At 36.8% G+C, this 23,582-nt stretch overlaps 1 protein-coding gene and 1 pseudogene across 1 annotated transcript in view; both read left to right on the forward strand.

The window, feature by feature from the left end:
• The window catches only part of CNTNAP2 (contactin associated protein 2), a 2,003,631-nt gene that overhangs the window by 543,885 nt on the left and 1,436,164 nt on the right, over positions 1-23,582 (forward strand). The window lies entirely within an intron of this gene.
• Positions 18,527-18,699, forward strand: LOC112398361 (uncharacterized; annotated as a pseudogene).

A 23,582-nucleotide genomic window follows, 5' to 3' on the forward strand; every position in this document is an offset into this window, starting at 1 on the left:
TCAAGGAAGAAATATGGGAGAGAAAATTAGTAATAGAAACATTTTTTTTCCATCTTCCCTTATTTGTGGGCCTTCATCTCTATATTTTGACCTATTCAATATTTTTAAAGTATCATTCAGTTTTCAATTGTATAAACAGTGAGCCGAATGCTAAGATATTTTAAACTCTAATATTTTTGCGTGAAAATCTGTTTTCCTCGTTCTCCAAAGAAATGTCTATAAATTTGCTCAGACAATGAAACAAATGCCAACAGATAGAATATAGCTATTCTTAAAAATTACAACTTTTACAGATACTTCCAAAATCGATGTGGTATAAGAAATAAGAAAAGTCCTGGGTTGTGAATGACCTTAAATGTGAGTTTACTCATTTATAAATGAGGATTAAATACATAACCATAATGACATTGCCAAGTTAAGATATTCCACATTGGTAAAGTGCCTGTAACAGATTTTTACATGGTAAATATTCAAAATATGTTTTTCTCTTCCCTTCTCCATTTTTTTTTTTTAAAAAAACGCTCAGACATGGCGATTAAATAAAACAGGTGTATGTTACTGTTTGGGTTTTGCTTTTCTTTTTTTCTTGTGGTGAGATTATAGGGCATTGTTTGTTTTTTTTTTTTTTTTTTTTTTTTTTTTTTTGCGGTACGCGGGCCTCTCACTGTTGTGGCCTCTCCCGTTGCGGAGCACAGGCTCCGGACATGCAGGCTCAGCGGCCATGGCTCACGGGCCCAGCCGCTCCGTGGCATGTGGGATCCTCCCAGACCGGGGCACGAACCCGCGTCCCCTGCATCGGCAGGCGGACTCTCAACCACTGCACCACCAGGGAAGCCCGCATTGTTTGTTTTTGGCATTTTTTTCTGTTGAAATTATAAATGCCTGAATTTGGAATGACTGTCATTCTAGTTGCTATTATGAAGAAGGATTTACTATAGAAAACATTTGGTCCTGTAAACCGCCATCAGCAGTTTTCAGGTGATCAATAGAATAAATGTGAGAAATACCACCCATGATATTGTTCTTGTCCAGTAAACTATTACTTGCTATACAGTGTCCTTTGCATTGCAAAGGATAACAGGATAGATTATGTACACCCGTTTTGCTAATTTCCAGGAAGCAACTGACTCGCTGAAGCCTCCGTGGTGTATTTGGAATATAAATGCACATACTAATGGAGCTGATGTTATCGTCCTTAAAGATAAACAAAGTCAATAATTTACTACCACTGAAGAGAACTCTGCCTTAGATCCAGGCCACTTACCACAGGAAGGATACAGAGATGAGGTCATTTGTAAGCCACATCCATCAGCTAACAGATGGTGAGACAATTTCTGTGGCTCCTCACAGAAGAAATTTTCGACTAGCACGTATCTTTACACACCAAAATCAACTAATTTGGATAGCCTGCTTGTAATTTATGTAGATATTTCCCAAGCACCTGTTATTTTCACTGGCATGCTGACTAAATACAGATCTTGGACATGTAGTGTCACCTTTTCTAGGACAGGTTGGCATTATGTAAGAACATCTTCAAATCTAGAATGGTGGGATCTATCCAGTAGGTATTTCTGTAAGAATGCATCTACAATTGTTAGCAGAGGAGACATCTGATGACAATTGTATTAGTCTGCTACTCTGTGGACCCACATCTGAAGAAGATGCTCATTGTAAACAACATTTTTTTCCTGGACAAGGGAAGCAAGGATTGTTTTCTCTAAACGTCCATGGAAGTAGTCACAGGAGATTGTATCCGGCTCAACTAGCATTCTACTGAGTATTACGCATGTCAGGAAAAGACAAGGCACTTGCTTTCATGTTGCTTATGAAGTAGAGAGATGGGATTCAATGGCTAAACAGACAGTTTTAACACATTGTGGCAAATGGTTTCAGAAGGGTGCTCTGGAAGCATATGGAGGAGGTGGTCAACCCAGTCTTCAAAGACCGGGAAGCAGTGTGAGGGAGAGAATGTCTAAATTGGGTTGTCCAGATGATTCAGACTTAGGTACAGGGCAGATGCTCTAGGTAAGGGAACATCTTGATAAATTGCGTGAACAAACAGTATGTTGGTTCTGGGGGAAAATGGAACAGTACAGGTTGCCAGGGATGTTGTTAAGATGCCGCAGAGTGAGGTAGTGGAGAGGTCGTAGAAAGCCTGTAGGACTGAAAAGTGAGTTTCACCTTTATCACGCATGCAGTGGTGCATTGCAAACGACGTAAGCCGATTTGGTCATTCACGTTTATTAGGTTTGTTCCTTTGTTCGATATTCATATCTTCCAGTAGTTAGATGTAAGTAATGGCTACAGTTAGTTTGTTAACAGGAAAGCAAGCCTCAGTCCTAACTCCACTACGAATTAAAACATTTATAAGAGACAGTAGCAAGAAGCAGACACAAAATCTGTTCTGTGAATTAAATGAAATCTGCAGCTTTCTGGCCTTTTAGACACTGTGACAAGATATTAAATTCAAGGCTCATGTGCAGATGTGACCATATTCAAGCAGCAGTACTTGGCTACATCTAGTCAAAAGCAAGCAGCATAATCCTCTGTCAGCAGCTTAGGGTAGAACGAGAGGGGCTGTTATGCTGGGTCATTGTTCGCAATGGAAATGTATTTGGTATAGACTACTGGCTTTGGTTCCTGAACCCTGTTCAGGAAAGGGGAGAGATGCCCACTCAATATTACTAGTCTCCACATATCCTGAATACCTCTCATCTCACCAGTGAAGAATCATTTCAGTCATTCAGTATCCAGATAAATTCTCCAGGGCTGATGAGAGAGGAGGGCCATTGAAATTTTAGTGCTTACCTCAGGGAGATGGGCTTCTGGTTAGTCTCTCCATTGGTGACTAACTCTCCAGCACACTAACCCCATTCTCCACGAGGGTTCTTCATATGTCAACTCACCATCTCTAGGGCACGGATCAAAACAACATATATGCGTATATCCCACTGTTGAGACAAAAGTCTTTTAAAGTAACATATAGACATTATAACAATGAGTTTTAAACATGGGATTGATATTAGTAGATTCCAATTTTTGAAAGCTGAAGGCAGAGGGAAAGGATCAATTTGAGAAGGACAAGCCAGACAGGAGGTCATTCCAACAGTCAGTACTACGCCATTGATCCTAAGGAAGAAAAGGAGGAAATTTAGAGAAATGCGTGTTTATGCTGTTGTATGACTCCAAAAATAAAAGGAAATTGTGTTAAACACTAGCACAGATATGTAATTAAAACATATATGCATATACATACATATTTATGTTTCTATATATTTTTCTACTGTGTGTGGTGTGTACTAGGTAAGTAGATATATATTTGTATATACATATGTATATACATATATATGTATATATAAAGACATATCTATCTTTCTACCTAATAGAAAACAGATTTGGATTTTATTAAATTAGTAGCCCATCTAATGAGCTTAGTCTAAAAGCCCATTATGCCGGTTTGGTTGTTCTCATCTGTTTATTGTTTGCATCCATTTCTCTGCAAAATGTGAGAGCAATTACCTCTCCAAAAACCCTTCGAAGGACTCTTCACCTCAAAAATAACCTAAAATGGACAGCTTGTTGTTAGTCTAATCAAAATTCTAATATATTTTGAAAACTGTTGGGGCCTCTCCCGTTACGGAGCACAGGCTCCGGACACGCAGGCTCAGCGGCAATGGCTCACGGGCTCAGCTGCTCCGCGGCGTGTGGGATCTTTCCGGACCGGGGCACGAACCCGTGTTCCCTGCATCGGCAGGCGGACTCTCAACCACTGCGCCGCCAGGAAAGCCCGAAAGGTGAAGGACAGTAAAGCTAATTTAACATGCTAGCAAGGTTGTAGTTAATCAGTTTAACAATTAGATGATTAATAGCTGGGTAGTTAATCATCACCAGTCAGGAAAGCCTGCTTCTTAGCACACAATTAATTGTAAGTCAGCAACATCTTGCCATTATCTGTTACACCCAAACAGCTGTTAAATTTATGTTTCCTTTATTGTCTGATGATATAATTTTGTCATTTCCCTTACAACTCTTTCCTAACCCAAAATCAAGAGCAACATTCTATGAATGCCATGATGAAAATAATGCTTCTAACATATAACAGTGTTCTCACTGGCTGCTTGGGATTGATTGGTGACAAACTCGATTTATTGTCTTTCTCTTTTCTAGATTTCAATAAAGATTATTGTCTCTGTAACTAATTTTGTCATTTAATATCACATTAACTTTCATTCTCATTTAATGGTTCTATATGTGCCTTGTTTACCCCAGTAGATTTTAAGCCCCTGTGTCTTGAACATCCTTTGCAGTCCCTTGTCTCATCCCACATTATACATATTAAATTAATATCTATAATTAAGCTGAACAGAATTGAGCCTGTGACATTTTCTCAGTCAGTTGGTAGCTTTGGTATTGTAAAATGTACCCGACAGTGCCTAACTATGTCACATCTGCAGTATGGATTTCTGAATGAACCAGTGATGGAATTGGATAAGGGGCACAATGGGTCACTTTATTTATTTATCTATCTATCTTTTATTGAAATATAATTAATTTACAATTTTGTTTTAATTTCTGCTGTACAGCAAAGCGATTCAGTTATACACATATATATATATTCTTTTTCATATTCTCTTCCCTTATGGTTTATCACAAGATATTGAATATAGTTCCCTGTGCTATACAGTAGGACCTTGTTGTTTATCCATTCTATATGTAATAGTTTGCTTCTGCTAACCCCAAACTCCCAACCCATCCCTCCCCTACCCCACCCCCCTTGGCAACCACAAGTCTGTTTTCTATGTCTTTGAGTCTGTTTCTGTTTCATAGATAGGTTCATTTGTGTCATATTTTAGCTTCCACATTAAGTGATATCATACAGTATTTGTCTTTCTCTTTCTGACTTACTTCGCTTAGTATAATAATCTCTAAGTCAATCCATGTTACTGCAAATGGCATAATTTTGTTCTTTTTTATGGCTAGGTAGTATTCCATTGTATATATCTTTATCCATTCATCTGCCGATGGACATTTAGGTTGATTCCATGTCTTGGCTATTGTGAATAGTGCTGCTATGAATATAGGGGTGCATGTATCTTTTTGAATTATAGTTTTGTCCAGGAGTGGGATCACTAAATCTTACAGCAACTCTATTTTTAGTTTTTTGAGGACCCTCCACACTGTTCTCCATAGTGGCTGCACCAACTTACATTCCCACCAACCGTGTAGGAGGGTTCCCTTTTCTCCACACCCTCTCCAGCATTTGTTATTTGTAGACTTTTTAAAGATGGCCATTCTGACCGGTGTAAGGTGGGACCTCATTGTAGTTTTGATTTGCATTTCTCTAATAATTAGCGATGTTGAGCATCTTTTCATGTGCCTGTCGGCCATCTGTATGTCTTCTTTGGAGAAGTGTGGTAATAACTTCTCTTTTAGATGAATAATAGACAAATTAGGCAATTATACGGCTATACAATTGTGTTTGCTTAAACATCAGGGCAAAGGATGTTACAAATCTTCATTCCATCTCTTTTTCCAACTTACCCTCAACCAAGCAGAACATGGGAATCGTTTTTGGCTTCTTAAGTATCCTCACATGTATTGTATACCGTGGGGTAAAAACAAAGCCAGCATGGATTCATAGATTTTCAGTACGTTGCCACTGTTTCTCCAAATCACTACAGTTGGAAACTTGCATCTTGCCACCTTCACTGAAGCCATAGTTAACTTAGACTGTTAGCTTTCTAACTGTTAACATTAGAAAATGGAGCAAGTTAAAGTCCGGGCCCACTATGACTCTGAAAAAAAAAAGCCTAATTTACTGCTGCCAGTGCAATGACACAATAGTTCCTCCATTTGCAAGCAAACAAGTATGACTAAATATGGACTCTTCTAGTCCTTGCCTTCACCTGGCAAACGTTTCTTATTTCACTTAACCCTAAGGCTTTATTCTCTTTAGTTAGGAATTGCTTAATGCACTATTTACCTAAGTCTCCTAAAATTTCATCATTTTTTTTCTCCTGTAGTTCTAAAATGCTAACATATCTCATGGATGTTATTTGTTATCATTCTAGATCTCATCTCCATCCAGCAGGCAAACAGATGTTTTCAAATGGATAATACTGATATTGCCACCTTTCTTGAAAGCATCCAATGTCTGCTGCTTGACATTTCCATATTCCACTGAGATAGAATAAAGCCCCAAATTCACGCCACTCCTTAGGGAGATTGGGCTCCACCTGTATCTGCCATCAGGCTGCAGCATCCTCCCTTTGCTCACTGTGGTCCTGGCACCCTGGCCTCCATTATTCAAGTCTGAGCTTGTTTCCAACTTTGCTACTGTGGTATCATCCAGTGTCGGTGTACCTTTCATCTGGAAGGCTCCATGCTGAGAAGGTCGTATGGGCAGCATCCTATCATCACTAAGGTCTCCACTCTTCTGCTACTTTATATTAGAGAGGCCTTCCTGACCATCCTAAGTTAGCAGCCTCCCAGCACTAGACCCCTCCTTTTTCTTTCACCCAGTTTATTCCTTATTTATAACTTACTGTTTATTACTACGTAAAATTATCTCATTTCTTTCTCTACCTATGTTCCTTCCTTCTCCCTGACTATGGTGTAAATATATAAGGACCGAGACCATGTGTGTATTGTTTACAGCTGTGTCCTCAGGGTCAAGAACCATACTTAGAACATAGATGCTCAATAAAAGTTTCCCAGTGACTGACTAATGTTCAGTGAATACAATTCCCACTCTCTCTTTCATTGACTTTGTAATTCTTTCACTTAGCTCCTTTCTCCTTTGGATTCCTTATTATTGATTGTATCACTCTGCACTTCTAATGATTGCCTTCATACCTTTGTTTTAAATGATTACCACATTGGCAAATAGTAGTTACTTTTTAAAAATTTTCATCGAATGCAGTGTTCGCTTATTTTTAAAGGAATTTTCCAGCCATAAAAACTGAACTAGGATTGTGCCATAACGGCAGGAGCCTCGTGTTTATTGTGTTCATAAACTCGTGACATTTTCCACCTCGAAGTGACTTTGGAGAGCATCTAGGACAAACTTTTATTTTACCCGTGAGAAACCTGAACGTTGGGAAGGTTAAATGATTTGCCAAAGGTCAGATCACTCGTGAGTAGCTGCTGAGGCTGAAACCAAAGTCCACTAGGCCTTGCTGTGTCCAGATTATACAAGAGCCTTCATGATTTCTAAGCTACTGATGTCTCAGGCTGGGTGACAGCTTAGGAAAAGGAGCAGGCCAAAGGCACCAGAGTTGTCAGACTAGGGAGCAGATCACGGGGAAACATGGAATTACATGAATATTTGCACACTGCTTTTTATCTCCATCAGGCTTTTAATTCAGTGTTTAAGGAACATTTAGTGAGCAGGGCCCAAGAGATCTGGCTTCAAAGACCTAAGCAGTACAGGGAGAGTGAACCAAAAACCTTTCCTAAATTTAGAACATTGTCGGCAGTCCTTTGATATAACTTACCGTATCAGATTGGCAACCTGGAAATGTGTATCTTCTGTTGAGGAATACCTGAAAATCTCAAACTGAGAATTTGCCAGGAACTTTGTTAAGCTAAACAGCACAGAAAGATGTGAGCTAGAAAAGTAGAGAACTGTCATCTGTGCCTGATATTTGATTTCTTTAACATTTTTGCAGAAGTTGCTTCAGGGCAGAGGTTCTGTTTTGCTCATCATTGAAACCCAGTGTGCAGTGCAGGGCCTGGATCTTAGAAAGTGTTAAATCATTTGTTAAATAAATATATCAGCGTATATTTCTTAGTTTTAAGTTTTTAATAGTTATTTGAGTTTTGGTAATAATCATATATATTTTTAAATTTTACATATATCTGAGCATCCAAATATATTAGAAAATACGATGATATTTAGTGCTGACTGCCCAGTTTGGATTACATAATTATTCCCAGTGATAATCTATTATACATCAGGGAATTAGTATGTAAATCACTTTATACAGAGACCAGAAATTATCAAGTAGATCCTTATTTTTCCTTATGAACATTTAATGCCAGAATTTAAACTTCATGGAGATGTTTCAAAAGAGTTTTGTAGTAGTAGCCTCAGACTGGTTTGCATAGATCTCACACAATTGAAATGTAATGATTTTGCAGGTGTCATTTCTATGTTTAGCACGGATAATGTATAAAGCTCATTACACAAACACATCCATGTCACATATTCTAAAACTTGTTTTCCCTCAAATGTCATTATTTTGTTTCAACTTGAAATGAGTTTACCGTGCTGTTCTGGTGAAACTCAGAATGTGTCATGCATTCCTTGCTTCTATCCATTGTCAGTGAAGAAAGTATTTTATGTCAGCTACCTGGCCTAGCCTCATTTTTCTCTCTCGTTGAAATTATCTTCTGCTTTTATTGTTGTTGTTTCATAATATTCTATCACTTTTATAAAGAAGAGAGAGAAATTCAGTGCATTTATAATTTAAAGGTTTGCCCACATTATTGTTCTTCAGGTAATAGATTTCCAACCTCTCTTTATAATTGATTTGATCATCATACCAAAAAAAAAAAAAGAGAGAGAAGGAATATATTTAAGATATGTAGAAGAGAAACTACATTTTCAAAAGTTGGTATTGTAATCAGAAAAACTACCATCCACTCATAATCATAGAGTATTACTGGAAAGAAGCCTATTGAGATTAAGAATAAAAATTTTACTATGGCTTTAAAGAATCTCTAATGGGCCATGTAGACTAATTTTGCTAGTAGCTACTTTCTCCAAAATTCATGGTAAATAGGCATTTACTCAGTTTTGTCAAATGTTCAGAAATCCAGACCCTCAGCAATTTGAAGTTGTGAGAACTGCAAACTAAGCCAATGTTAAGTTTACTTAGTGCCATCAATAAAAGTATTTATCCATGAAATCAAACATAGAAATGGAATATTTGGGGAGAAAGCATACTTCTCTTTTTGTTTATTATTTTTGTTTCTTTCATCCTTTGCATTATTATTATTACATTCAAAGAGGTAAAACCCAAGAAATAAAACTAAATGTATACATTAATATTTTTAATTTAACATTTTAAGCTGTATTTTAAAAATCTTTTAGATTTTGAAATAATTTCAATTAACCTTTTTTCTAGTTTGTTGGTACTAGTGAGGTTTCATATTCTAAGTAAGATTAAACAAGAATTACCTCATTTTACTGCCATTTCCTAATATGAATAAATTGTCATCTAAAAAGTTGCGGCACGCCAACAGTTAAGGTTGAGTGGTTAAAATGTGCCATCATGTAGAAATTGCCCAGACTGAGAAAGAGAAAGACAAGTGAGGAAAAGAAGGAACCAGACAAGACTTGAGGAGAGGTGAGGATGGGGGGTATTGAGTGTGAGGCTGAAAAGAGGGATGAGTGAGGTTGGGGGTGGGAGAAGAGCTTTCTATTCCTACATCTGTTTCTTAATCATATACATGGGATGAGAGTTTTTCATAGTTCTTTTTGTTTCTTTGTTTTTGAATGTACAAGTATTTTTGATAGAATATAAAACCCTTCTCCTTACTCTCTCATCTTCTAGAATTTCTCAAATCTTGCTACATTGATATACTGATTTCTTGCAATGATTGAATAAGTCAGTTCCAATATGTCTGCCATTGCTTTGCTTAAAATAATAAATGATAAAGATGTTGGCAGTCTGCATCCATGATTCTGATCACCAAAACAAAACAAAAAATGTTTTTCATCGTACGGTGCTATTAAAGATGAACCAGAATCATTTGGGGATAGTGGGTCAGATAAATCTCTTCTACACTGGAATCTCTGTGGGTGGAGTGGACCGTGGTCACTTAATGACCTTTCTCTACTGCCCTGCTGGTACCTCAGACAAAAACGAAGATGGCAGGATCCTACGTTTTCATTTCTGTGACCTCAATTGGGGAAATATATATTTCTATTTCACGAGGATAAATTTGGGGCTATCCACCTTTTTATATCATCGCAGTATGAGTCCTCTTGAGAAAGGCAGGAGTATTAATGCATCCAGCAATAATGATAACCACAATCAGAACAGCTAATACTTAGCACTTAGGTAGGTCAAGCCCTAGTCTAACTTGGGACATTTGTAAAGGCTCCACACAGCCTGTACATAAATGTAGAAACCATGATTGCTTGTAATCTTGGAGACTTGGCATACATCTGCTATATAATTTGAAAACTATGGAAGGCTTATCAAAAGAAAGGAAAGTTGTTCTGGGATAACTGGGAGAACATATTAAAATAGAAATATGGAACCTTCAAAGAGTTTTCAAAAAACATATTAGGTTGTTACCTAAAGACGGGGGTAACTGTAGAAGAAGGAAGAGATGCAGAGTCCTAAATTTAGTGTAAATATCTTGCTACTAAAAAATAACAAGATAAAAATCTAAACAACATCTGAAGATTTAAGTGTTCAACAACCCAGTTCGAAAATCCTCATGTAGGAAAAATAACAATTTTATGAATACAGAAAATTATCTCATGTGACTTTCTAGAGCTGACTGATTGTAACTTTTGTATAAAGTTTATACAATATAGATTCTGCATAAGTCAACATATCCAGTGTCAAGACAGTAAGTTAAAATGTGGCTTGGTTATAAAGGGAAAAACTCTGGATCAAGTATTTAGGACTGCACAATGCAAGATTAGTAATGTTGAATGCTAAACAATTTTAAATGTTGGTGATGCTGCTTGTATTTAAACAAATGAATTTTAGCTGTACTCCCAACTTCTGCAAACTCTGCCTTTACAAAGTGATGCTAAAATATGCATAATATCCTTTCCTCAGAGAATCTCAATGTGTTTTCTAGAATTAAAACTGACTGTCCAAACTAGGTCACCCAGACCCCTTAATTTTGTGTAATGCTGTTATCTTTCACCTCCTGAGTTTTCACAAAATCTATTTTTATTTTCTGAAGCAGTGGAGGATATATATATGAAATGCAGCTAAATGGACCAAGAAAGAAACCCAGATGTTTAACCATGAAATCTAAATTTGAAACAGTCTTTTGGAAATGCACTGAAATGTTTCCGAAATATCGTGAAGACCAAAACAGTTTGCTGTTGAAATGACCTTCACGGTGAACAGTATCAACATTCTGAGATTTATGTGGGAAGTATTCTTTCTTTTTCATCTCAACTTTACCATTGGGTGATAAAAATAGATTCCTGGGATGTCATTCTTACCAAAACCAAAGTCAATATGATTTTAAATTGAAGTTAAAAAAATTAGCTTGAAATATATATATACTTAATTACATGTTGTGGTGATACCTCATATTAATCTTACCAGTACTGCTCATTACAGATATTTTCAACTATATACCTGTGAGATAATAGGTAGGGCATAGAACCAGGCTACTACTTCAATAATCTTTAATTATATGAAAATAATAGAAATAAACATAATACCTGTTTTACAGTTGAATGACGAGATTACCTAACTGCCAAGGACAAACACGTTATAGGACCAGCGTTTCTGTCTCCAGGGTCCACATGCCTAACTTATATTCTACAAGCAATATACTTCACATCAATAAACGATGCTCTTAAACATAGGGAATGTCATTTGAAGAAAATGTGTTTTAGTTGGCAGCCATGATTCGGAAATCCAGTAATCATTCAATCACCTCTTTCAAGTTGAAAGTCTTCGGTGAGATATAATGAAAAGGATAAAATGAGACTCTAATGAAAGTGTGTGCCAACTCCCTTTGTGTTTCATTCAAGGAACACGTCAAGAGTATGAGCCATTTGGAGTGATATCTAGCAAGTAAATTGAAAGACATCAAAAAATATGGGGAAGGCTATTTTAGAAGCATGCAGTATTTGTGCTTCTGTGTCTGGCTTATCTCACTTAGCATAATGTCCTCAAGGTTCATCCATGTTGTCACATATTACAGGATTTCCTTCTTTTTCAATGCTGAACATCGCATCATAGATATATTCCACTTTTTAAAATCCATTCATCCATCAGTGAACATTTATGCTGTTTTCACATTTCAGCTATTGTGAATAGTGCCTCAATGAACATGGGGATGATAATATCTCTTTGAGATCCTGATTTCTAATTCTTTGGGATAAAAATGCCAGTTAACGCAAGATGAATACTTTCTAGAGTTCTGCTATACGACATTGTGTGTTTGGATAACAATACTGTGTTATACACTTAAAAAATTGTTAGGAGGGGGGCTTCCCTGGTGGCGCAGTGGTTGAGAGTCCGCCTGCCGATGCAGGGGGCACGGGTTCGTGCCCCGGTCCGGGAGGAGCCCACGTGCCGCGGAGCGGCTGGGCCCGTGAGCCATGGCCGCTGAGCCTGCGCGTCTGGAGCCTGTGCTCCGCAACGGGAGAGGCCACAAGAGTGAGAGGCCCGTGTACCGCAAAAAAAAAAAAAAAATTTTTAGGAGGGTAGATCTCATGTTAAGTGTCCTTACCACAGTGATAAAAAATAAAATAAATGAACAGAGGCAATACAAACAAGATCATTGGGAAGCTCTGGGAAGAAGATAGAGGACATTGACAACAGAATCATGGCAAAGTTCAGAGAATAAAAAAAGTCAGACACTGGGAAAACGACTCCACAAATTGCATTCATTCTCTGCCTTTGAGGGAGCAGTGAGGCATGGCCTTACCAGGATCTGAAGATGTAATACTCGCTTGTGCTAAATGCTTTGACTGAACATTTAAAACCTGCGACGATAGCATGAGAGAAGAACTATTGTTATTCCCATTTCTTTTGTGAGGAAAGTGAGATGCACAGATGTTTATGAATTCATCAGGGTAATTGCTGCTAATAAAGCGTCAAGCCAGGGGCAGTTCAGAGGAAGGCAGCCTGACTCCAGAATCCTAGAGCTCTGTCACTATGCTGTGTCGCCTCCCAGGAAATCCTGGAGTTGTAAGTGTGATTGGAGTGTATAGAATGAAGCATAGTAGGAAGAAAAATCAAGTATTTCATCCAAAGAAATAAAGGATTACAAACTATAGTAGCATACATTCCTCAGAAACTGGATCATATGAGTAAAAGCACAGATGAATGAAAAGACATATCACTGATGACTTTGATGAATTATATTTGAGATGAATGATAACTTCTTAGGAAATATATTTTAGGTAATTTTGGATAATTGTTTTTAAAATTTCTTCTTGATATGCTAAAAATAACCAGTAGAGGGAGCTTTTAACCATGAGTTTGTATTCCATTAAGAAAAGAATTAAAGTGTGAGGAAAAGTAAAACAATCCTAAATATGATGTTTGTATGAAATTGTAAAGAAGCCATAAGATGACCTAGGATTTTTATTGCTGGCAATTTACTTTAGAAAGCAATCGTGAGGCTTTTTTTTTTTTTTTTTTTTTTTTTTTTTGTGGTACGTGGGCCTCTCACTGTCGTGGCCTCTCCCGTTGCGGAGCACAGGCTCCGGGCGCACAGGCTCAGCGGCCATGGCTCACGGGCCCAGCCGCTCCGCGGCATGTGGGATCTTCCCGGACCGGGGCACGAACCCGCGTCCCCTGCATCGGCAGGCGGACTCTCAGCCACTGCACCCCCAGGGAAGCCCCTGAAGACTATTTTCAATGGAGAAAATATCAAGAGCAAAATCTCTGATGTTGATATGAGCCTGGAGGGAGAGAAATGACATATGAATAACCAAAGGTTAATCTGGGAGAGAAAGGAAACAGACTTGAAAGTCTTGTCAGGCTGTGAGCAGTCTCCAGGAGCTGAAAGTGAAGTAGTAGATGGTAGGAAACCGGAGCACACTCTGTCCATACTAGGGTAGCACCAGGAGTGGGGAGGGCTGGGTCTGAGAAGGATGGAGTTGGAAGATAGTAAGGAAGTAGAAGAGATTGGAAAGAAGAAACTCAACAAGAGGCAATAAAATAATCGAGACGTGAAGTGATTAACTTAGCTAGATGTGTTGGCCTGTTTTGCAAACCATATAATAAACTCTCCTGACTGAACAACTGTTACAGAGTGTAGTGATGATAATAATAATAATTACGTGCTTTCACTCTTCTGCTTCTCCTTTTAGATCACATTAAAAAAAAAAAAATTGAAGCTCGCTTTGGCAGTGCTCCAGCGAGCCAGTTTGTGGAATTTTTATCCATCTGCCTTAGTTTCCTGACTGCTTAGTTTGCAGTCTTTTTTTTTTTTGTCTTTTATTTATTTACTTCTCCAGAACATAAATAAATAATATTTATTTCTCTAAAGCGGCAACCAGATAGAATGAGGATAGATGTTCAACATCAGTTCCCATCATTCTTAAGAGTCTTCCTTAGAAACACTTTTGCATGATCGCCTTCTGACGACCCATCACCAGCATATTCACCCTTCGTCTTCCTGACTTGAAAAGGAAGAGACAAGATTAATCCAGTCAGAAGGTTCATATACATAACTTGTGGAAAATAGTGAAGGTAGAAAGATTATTCGGAGTCTTCAATGCCAGACCGAAGGGTAATATTGAACCGCTGTAAAGTTTGAAGTAGAAGGTGATACTGTTAAGTAAACTCTTTAGAAAGCTTGGTGTGGGGATGGTCTTAGGACAGACTCGAGAGAGGAAGATTAGCAGTGAAGAGAAACCAGAAGGCTGTACAGTCCCATAAATGTGAATTGATTTTGCTGGAAATGAAGGAGAGCAGTTAAATGGGTAAAAATAGAACAGTAAAAATCGATGATTTATTAGATGTGAAAATGGAGGAAATGATGACATATATCCAGCTGAAATGACTTGGTGCCATAATGAAAATGTTCAGGAAGAGAACTAACAAGGAGCTGAAAACTGTGAGTTTGTTTTAGACGCACTGATTTTCAGCCCTAGCATGAGTATAGACAAATGTACAAATATTTTAAAGATATTACCAGTATTCTCATAATGTGATGGTGTAGATCCCATAAAGGAGATTGAAATTGTGAAGGTTAAATTGCTTTCATTTTTTAAAAAATATAGAACTCAATAGAAATTAGATAATTTTTGCAGGAAAATATTTGGCTGAAGGTAGCAAAACTTTTTTTTCTTTCAAACATCTGCATTGAAACCCTGATAGGTATTTCATGCCACTGCTTTTTTGTAATTTGAAATCTAGAGTTAACTTGGTTACATCAGTCAATATGCTATCAACTCTGACATAGTGGAATTAATTAGTGAAGATCAGTGCTTGAGAAGTAGAATTAAAATTTCCCCTATTTTTTATAACATCTTTATTGGGGTATAATTGCTTTACAATGGTGTTTTAGTTTCTGCTTTATAACAAAGTGAATCAGTTATACATATACATATGTTCCCATATCTCTTCCCTCTTGCGTCTCCCTCAATCTCTCAGCTTTTGCTTGTCTGTAAAGGTTTTAATTTCTCCATCAAATCTGAATGAGATCCTTGCTGGGTAGAGTAATCTTGGTTGCAGATTTTGCTCCTTCATCAGTTTCAGTGTGTCCTGCCACTCCCTTCTGGCTTGCAGAGTTTCTGCTGAGAGATCAGCTGTTAACCTTATGGGGATAGTCATCCACACGGCTTGACGGTGGACTCTAATCTCAACAGTCCTGTTAGACAGCAGTATGACAGCATCTAGTAAAATGTTATATTTTGGTGAATCACAGGCCCATTGGTAAATGCAGTCCTATCCGAAGGAAATGCCATACACTCCTTAACTTAGTTCTTTGATCCTTTATTTCCTTGGCGCTTGTCCAATTTCACTTGCTCATAGGGTGCGGTGTCCACAGGCCTCTCACCCAGGACTTCAGACCAGAGCTCCTAGTGTGAAAGGGCTGTGCTGACAGCTCTGCTCTGGGTGGGGTACAGAAGCTGCACACAACACTCCAAAATTTCCCCTATTTTGTTATTATGGGGAAAGCGTGTCAGAGTCCAGAGGAAATAACAATAGGTATTATATGACAAGGGACTTGACAAGATGGCTCGTGTGCCTCCTTTAAAATCGAACCATCGGAAGAGTTCATTGGACAAAGTTGTAGAAGGCCTGTTTTTCTGAACTTGACACGATGACCTTATTCACCAGGGGTATGTGTCATCCCCAGAATGCTTATAAATGCATGTTATTACACTCTGATGATTAGATCAAGTTATGCATGTATACTTTTGTCTTTAGCTCAAAAATAATAAAAAGGTCACTCATTTTAGAAGGACATTTTGGAAGCTCCATTGTAACTCACTATTTTCTTTGCAATTCCTGCCTAATGCAGTGACATTTTATTTTAACATGTGTCTTTTAAGTATATGTCTGAAAATCATAAGCATGCATGGCACTAGCCTCTGGATAAATTTACATGAATAAAATGGTAATATGACTATATGTGGCCTTCAGTCAGTAGCACTAATGAATGATGTTTATAAATGAGAACTAATATTTTTAAGCACCAAGCCATAGGGAACAGCAGCCCAAAGAAAGCCAAACTGTAAGTCATGACAGAAACAGAAGCATTCTGGGAAATATCACTTCGGCATTAACTTGTGGGAATAATTGCAAATGTTTTTGCTTAAATTTGAAAGGGTTCAGGAAGAGTTTTCTTTTTTAAGTTAGTAGTTTTTGCAATAAAAAATATATTTAGGGCTTCCCTGGTGGCGCAGTGGTTGAGAGTCCGCCTGCCAATGCAGGGGACACGGGTTCGTGCACCGGTCCAGGAAGATCCCACATGCCACGGAGCAGCTGGGCCCGTGAGCCATGGCTGCTGAGCCTGAGCGTCCAGAGCCTGTGCTCCGCAACGGGAGAGGCCACAGCAGTGAGAGGCCCGTGTACCGCAAAAAACAAAACAAAACAAACAAACAAACAAATATTTAATTTTAAATAACATTTTAACAAGAATCTTGACAACCTGGTTAAATATCAAAGAATTAAACTAGATATATACTAAATATTAGCAAAAGTAAACCTTATTTAAAGAGCTGATTTCAAAGACTTCCATTTTCAAGCTGATTCTTCTTTCATTATTTAAAATTAGTAGAGAGACCAGAAACTGATTCTGGCTCACGTACTTTTCTCATTTAATTAGCAAGTATTTACCAAGTAGTTTCTATGTACTTGGCACTGTTCTGGAGATTTTATGATGGTAGAATTTCAAGGAGCAAATTGCTTTTCTTGGTGTGCCTGCATTGCCTGAAAATGGAATTGTTAGGACAAACCTCTTAAGATGCCAACAGCTTTTCCTACGTTTTTAGGAAAGATTACCAAGACCTCCCATGTTGGAACTACCTTTCATCTTACACAAATTCAGTAGGACACATGGCTGTTTCAGGTTTCTATCTTGGTGGTAGACATGTTTCCAGGGGAGCCCAGTTACATGAGTGAATACAATAAAGGAGGCTTTGATATCCAGTGGCCTTTCTACTAATATGCTTTTACACATATAGCTCAAGTTATGCCCCAGTTAGTCCCACTTTCCCTACCTTCGTAATCGAGGGCTGAAGACAATGGGAAGAATATGTCCTCTGTAGAGAGTATACTTGCGTTTTGTGAAGCCAACGAGATTGATGTGATTTTTGTATTTTTTTTCTTTTTTTATAATAAAGTTGTAAATATGCAACTTCCTATTCCAATTTTCTGTTAGAACAAATTTGGAATTTCAAGGTTGCTTGCTCTAGGGCGTTGTAAGTCAGAGTAACTGAGAATAATCATGTTTGCTAGTTTATTTTTTTATTGAAGTATAGTTGATTTACAATATTGTGTTAGTTTCAAGTGTACAGCAAAGTGCTGTAGTTATTTTTTTCAGATTATATTGCATTGTAGGTTATCACAAGATACTGAATGTAATTCCCTGTGCTATGAATTCTTGTTGCTTATCTATTTGATGTATAGTAGTTTGTATCTGTTAATCCCATACTCCTAATTTGTAACCATAAATTTGTTTTGGTAACAATGTTATGTTTACTCCCTTCGGTAACCATGAATTTGTTTTCTATGTCTGTGAGTCTGTGGGACTGTCATTTGAAGAGCATAGAAACGTTAGAAACGTTAACAGAATCATCCTATCGTGTTCTTAAAAAAGAAACAACTAATGCATTACTGATTTATGTACCCAATAATAATATCAAGGTTCTGATGGATTCCAGAATTTTCACTTTATTTGGAATCATGTCCAGTGCTAGGTACACAGAATTAGTTCTGTGCAGGCATTATTCTAAGAGCTTTTAATTTATTATCTCCTTTTATCCTCACAATAGCACTATAAGGTTGGTATTATATTTTCCAGAAAAGGAAACTAAGGCAATGGAGTATTAAGTGATCTGCCCAATGTCACACATCAGTAAGTGATTGAACCAAGATTTAAACAAAGCTTTTGCGCAAAATGGAAACTTAACCTTTTTTAAAATTCATTCAGAGCAGCATTTGCCATTGGCAGATAAGGTTTCCCTTCATGAAAGAAAAACCAGAGTTTACGTGCAGTCTGTACATTCTGCCATACACTAAAAAGCAGAGGATGCATGGATATTGGAAGGGACTCGTTAATCAAACAGATGTGGTTTCAATAATTAAGAAATCTCTTCGTTAAGCACTGGCAGTAAGTCATTGCAATATCTTCTCCAGCCTTTTGGCTATGATCAAGTGTAGAATATCTTCTCATTAGGATAATGGGGTTCAATAAAAGAGTGTTCCATCATTCCCCATAAGAGAACAGAGTGGAACATTTTACTAATGATAATCATTTAGTGATTCATTTTATCTTTTTCAGATCTTGTTAATTCATTATTGTACAAGGTTAATTCTTCATGCATTTAGATTTTGATCTTGACAAAATGCACTGGTCATAAAAGTTAACTTTTCAAGAGAAATTAGGATAGTTGAAATTAATGTTGGGGACATAATGAGTAGAAATAAGAAAAGTGTGGTTTTTTTGTGTGTTTTTTTTAAATTTGCTAGCCCAGAGAGCTATTAATTAAAGCATGATCTATATATTTTAAATGAAGTTGTTGGGAATTTTTTTTTTTTTTGCGGTACTCCGGCCTCTCACTGCTGTGGCCTCTCCCTTAGCAGAGCACAGGCTCCGGACGCGCAGGCTCAGCGGCCATGGCTCACGGGCCCAGCTGCTCCGCGGCATGTGGGATCCTCCCGGACCGGGGCACGAACCCGTGTCCCCTGCATCGGCAGATGGACTCTCAACCACTGCGCCACCAGGGAAGCCCTATTGGGAAATTTTTGATGTATATTATTTTTTCTAATGATTTTTATGGCAAACATGATCAGAAGCAAATTAGAAATATCTGAGTTTTACATGTATTCAGCAGTAATATAATCTATTACTGAGCTCACTCCTTTGTATCACATGATTATCTCTGTAATAAAAAGCCATTAATAAGTATATTATATAAATATATATAATAAAAGCCATTATAAGTATAGTAGATCCATCAGAAAATTGCAAAATATAGAAATGAGGCTCCCCTTTTGAATTTTTGCATGTAATATTACCAACCAAAGTTAACAATAATTAATAACTTCGTATATGTCTTTTCATTACTTTTCCCCTATGACAATATTTATTTTATAAAATTTTACCCACTGGTAATTATAGTTAACTCACAATCTTCTATCCTGGTTATTTCAACTGACCGTTAGATCAACGGACTTTCCAGTCATATTCTTTATAATTTTAATGGCTCTAATATTTCATTAAGAAAATGAAATTATGTAATTTAGCTATATGCTTGTACTTGATAATTGTACCATTTCAAATATTTTTGCTATTATAAATAACCGTGCAACAAAAGGCTTTTGATATGATCTCTTTCCCCATATTTAGGATTTTATTTCTGTAGAAAATAATCCCCAGAAATGGATTTATTGAATCAAACAGTATGAATATGTCTGAAGCTCCTGATATAGAGGTTCTGAATGCTTAGGGAGCATGGTTGATCCATCTGTGTAGCCTTGGCAGCTGGCATGGCACCTAATGTGCTCATTACTTACATTTTAAAGGTGTTAAAACTTTTTGAAATGGCATATATATGTGGCTGTTTTATCTGCATGGCTGTCGAATAATAGTCCTCTGTACTTGAATAGATTTTTATAGTTTTCACTGAACTTTCACCCATATTATCTGATTTGAAGTCTATGACATACTTGCAAGAAACACAAGGAAGAGAGTTTGATCATCACTTTTCAGAGGAAAAAAGTGAGCCTCAGAAAGGACATTGGCTAGAATTTAGTCTTCCTACTTGGACCAGTAGTAGTTTCCTTATATTCGATCTCTATGTGTATTTATCCTTTTGAGAAAGGATTTGAAATATGTTGATTGTCATTGTCTTTTCCGTGAATAATTGTTTTTATTCTTTGGGGGGAAAATCCTATGCTCATTGGAAGTATTTTTGTCTTTTTTTTTATAATGCAAAGTGCATATCACTCTTTACCACCATGAAAGTTTTCCAAGTGCATTGCAAAAATAATATTAGCATTCTTTAAAGACTTGGTTTATATTTTAAAACAGAAATGAAAAGCAAAGAGCAAAATAATCCATTGAAATTTGTGTTAATATAAGTTGGGGGAATTTTTCTTCCTTTTCTTTTTTTTTTTTGAAGTGAGCTATATGAGGCCAGCACTACAAAGTGATTCCCATGAATGTAGATTCTTAGAAAGTTGCCCTGGAAAGTTCTTACATAATGGTTTAAAATAAATGTGAACTGTTTTCTAGCTTTATAAATATAGGGATTTTGATTTAAATTTGATGGAACTGTTTATGTTTTCAAATTTAAATATATATTTGATAATATCCATCCAATATAAATGAGCATTCAATGGCACAGTGGGTGAAACTGTCTGCGATCGAGCTGAAATAACACAACATACAAAAAACATAGACGTTTTCTTTCTTTTTTTTTCTTTTATTCTTTTTTAATAAAATTTTATTTTATTGGAGTATAGTTGATTTACAATGTTGTGTTAGTCAGTTATACATATACATATATCCACTCTTTTTTTAAGATTCTTTTTCTATATAGGCCATAACAGAGTAATGCGTAGAGTTGCCTGTGCTATACAGCAGGTTCTTATTAGTTATCTATTTCATATATAGTAGTGTGTATATGTCAATCCCAATCTCCCGATTTATCCCTCCCTAGCCTTACCCGCTAGTAACCATAAGCTTGTTTTCTACATCTGTGACTCTACTTCTGTTCTGTAAATAAAGCAGAATTTTATTCTGTTTTATTTCTTTCCTTCTGTTTTCTTCCTTTTTCTTTTTCTATTTTTCTTAACCATATAAATTACCATTCTGATTTCGGATGTGAGATTATTGAAACCCAGAGAGAAAAGTTGCTTGTTCAAGTATATACAACTTTTAGGTATAATTGCTGGAATTTCAAACCCAATTTTGTTCACCTCAAACCGTAGTTCCTCTTACTAAACAAAAAGGCAATAAAAGGATGATGATAGGAAAAGGTGAAAGTTCAATTATTATGATTATACCAAGGTATGATTTTTTATATCCTGTGTCACCTGTCACCAGTTTAGACTGCAAAATTTGCTAAGAATTTTAACTCGATATAATTAAAACATTTAGAATACAATGGAAACATTTTTAATGGAACTGTTTGACAGTGACTCATGTAAAAGAGTAAACTTTTTGATTAAACGGAGGTTAAATGGCTATCTATTAAGAAGATTGGCAAATTTCTGAATAGAAATAGGCGGGAGGTGAACTAGACAATTTCTAAGATATAAACAGTTTGTGACTCAGCTGTTTCTTAAATATTAATAGATCGACCTCTGGCTTGTGGTCTTTATACTTTATGCTCAGCAAGCCTACAGTTCAGCCATTTGACTACAAATCACCTGTAGTTTGTTTCAAAGCTGTTGAATCTCCTTTAATTTTTAAGATGTTCTCCTGCTAAAGATAAAATGTAGTGAGGGCATATGATATATCGGTATTGTGAGAGATTTCTTTCCCTCTCTACTCAATATCTACCTATCTAAAATATATACATTTACAGGTACGTGCTATTTATAGATACATATATACACATATGTATGCTTTATATATACATATATATCTCTACAGATACACACGTGTGTGTGCTTATGTGATTAAAATAGAATATATTCTCAAAAAAGAAATTATGGGGCTTCCCTGGTGGCGCAATGGTTGAGAGTCCGCCTGCCGATGCAGGGGACGCGGGTTCGTGCCCCGGTCCGGGAGGATCCCGCGTGCCGCGGAGCGGCTGGGCCCGTGAGCCATGGCCGATAAGCCTGCGCCTCCGGAGCCTGTGCTCCTCAATGGGAGGGGCCGCGGCGGTGAGAGGCCCGCGTACCACAAAAAAAAAAAAAAAAAAAAAAAAGAAATTATGAAAGTTTCTAATTATGTCTAGTATTTTTCTACAATTTTCCAGTGCACATATTGGTACATTCTTTTTAAGTCAAATCAGAATTCAGGGACAAAAAAATAGACAAGAGGAAGTCTCCTTATATATCATCTGTGGTACCATTCATTTTAAAAGCATGTTATTGCTCTTTCATGTTATGGTATATTTTTTTAAATTCCATGTAATTTAAAATACCATAGGAATGGCTTTCAACATTCTAGACTCAATTGTATAAAATTGAGACCAAAAAAGAAAAGTCAAAGTACATAGAAATCATGTTGAATTTCATCTCTTGTACATTATTAAAGCAACATAGATTCCTTAGAGAATATACAAGCAGAAATTGATTTCTTTTTATATGATCTTGGCAAATATTGTCTTAATACTCAGACCAGTTTCACCCATGTTTATCATTGAAAGTTTCCATCTTACGCACATTTATTTGCCAGCTCTCCTTTCTCAGCCATCACTCTACCATCTGGTGTTGCTTTTAGACTTATCTATAATACTAAGCGGTGGTAGAAGGGGTGAGTAAGATATAGGGTGAAATTCCATGGAGATCCAGATGTTTGGAATCGTTATGAAAATTCAGTCTACAAAATCTTTTTAAAATATATAAGCTTAATAATTTATTTTTAGGTTGTTATGTGAGAAAATATCAGCTGTGACTACATTTATTCCTTTTTCTGTGGACACATAGATAAATTATTTACAGGCGGATCTAGTCCAAGACAAACTGGTGGTGTAGTAACTGGCTCCCCTGCTTCCAGCCAAGACCTAAATTTTATTGTCCCTGCAGTTTAATATCTCATAGTTTCATGTTTTTCTTTTGTTTCTTTCATCCCAACCACCCATGAAAGCTTGTATTCAAAGCCTTCTTTCTCAGAACCTGATAGCACCTTCCAATGGTATTTCTCCTAGAAACATTTTATTTTAGTAGGAATCAAATTCTTAAGGAAAATGGATAAAACCCTGGGACAAACAGATGTGTTAACGTGGAGAGTTAAGCCTGCAATAAACAATAAAAGGAGCAAGGTTAAAACATGTTTCCCCTTCCAGGAGAAAATAGGATGTCAATTAAATAATACCTTTTGATTTATCCTTCATTGCAATTTTTGCTGTCCTTGGAAATAGGAATAAAAATGCACATCAGCTGACTACCATTTGTCTTGCACACACCCTATCATGGCTTTTATCTGAGAAAGAAAATTAAATGATGCAGGTTGTTAGTTGTTTTTTTTTTTTTTTTTTTTTTTTTTTTTTTGATTTCCCCTCC

Source organism: Neophocaena asiaeorientalis, unplaced genomic scaffold (assembly GCF_003031525.2).
Source record: "Neophocaena asiaeorientalis asiaeorientalis breed wild unplaced genomic scaffold, Neophocaena_asiaeorientalis_V1.1 scaffold798, whole genome shotgun sequence".
Lineage (NCBI taxonomy): Eukaryota > Metazoa > Chordata > Mammalia > Artiodactyla > Phocoenidae > Neophocaena > Neophocaena asiaeorientalis.